Source organism: Heloderma suspectum, chromosome 5 (assembly GCF_057233095.1).
Source record: "Heloderma suspectum isolate Gila_16-S chromosome 5, 16-S_ref, whole genome shotgun sequence".
Taxonomy (NCBI): domain Eukaryota; kingdom Metazoa; phylum Chordata; class Lepidosauria; order Squamata; family Helodermatidae; genus Heloderma; species Heloderma suspectum.
Genome location: NC_139462.1, coordinates 167,008,254 through 167,009,362, shown reverse-complemented (window position 1 = coordinate 167,009,362; position 1,109 = coordinate 167,008,254).

Below are 1,109 nucleotides of genomic sequence, written 5' to 3'. Positions count from 1 at the left end.
AAGTCAGCACACATGACTCTCTCACACACACACACACCAACTTTAGCATCACAACAATCCTGTGAGGTAGGCTAGGCTGCAAGATAGTGCCTGGGGCATGGTCACCCACCCCTCCTACCCCAACCCCTGACACTGAATGGGTTAGACTCCACTGAGAGGAATACGACACATGGGGGAGGACACAACGTGTCTCCGTGTGCACAAGAAAAATATTGCACCTTCCGCAGAGTTTTGTGGAGCCAGGGCTCATGGGGATGCAGCCCTCACACTTTTTTAATTGCAGGATGCTGCCATCATCTGCCACCCCTCTCTGATTTCTTTGTTCCCTCTGAGTTTAGCTGCAATCCTCACAGTAACTGGGAGGAAATGAATTTTCCCAGCAACAATATATTGCTCCTTTTTGTAATGCAAAGTATGTTGCAGGCCTGGTCTTGAATGGGTAATTAAGACCCATTAGCTTTACAAAAGTCCTGCTCCTGGTGGAGATGAAAACTGCTAGGACTGGTTTGTTGATATGGATCAAGGCAGCTGCCTGCATTTTTGGACTCTCCTTTGTGGGCTGTGGGTAGGGGGAATGTTAGTGGAGGCCAGTGGCTCCAATTTCGGTGGGCTGTCAATCCATTCTGGGTTTCAGCCAGAACCAGCCAAGACTCTAAGAGACCTATCCAAGGTGCTGGACCTATTTTGGGGATAGGGTTCAGCACCTTAGACAGCTCCTTTAGAGTTGTGGCTGGTTCTGACTGAAACTCGGAATGGATTGACAGCCCCACTGAAATCCCAGCCTCCACTGGGAACTGTCATGAGTGCCTGTACTTCAGAATTGACCACCACACCACCAACCTTCTGGGATCATGCAGTATACAGGATTTCTCTCTGCCCCCACCAGGCCCATGACAGGCGTTTTGCTAGGAAGGATAATTCTGACTCTGGTATTGTGCAGCCTTCCCCAAACTGGCACCCTCTGGATATGTTAGACTGCAACACAATATCTCATGCCAATGGATGTGCTGGCTGGGGATGATGAGAGCTGGAATCCAACCCACCTGGAGGGTGCAAGCCAGGGTGGGAAGGCTGGTCTAGTGCAATTCCCTTCCTTTTAAACCAGATTG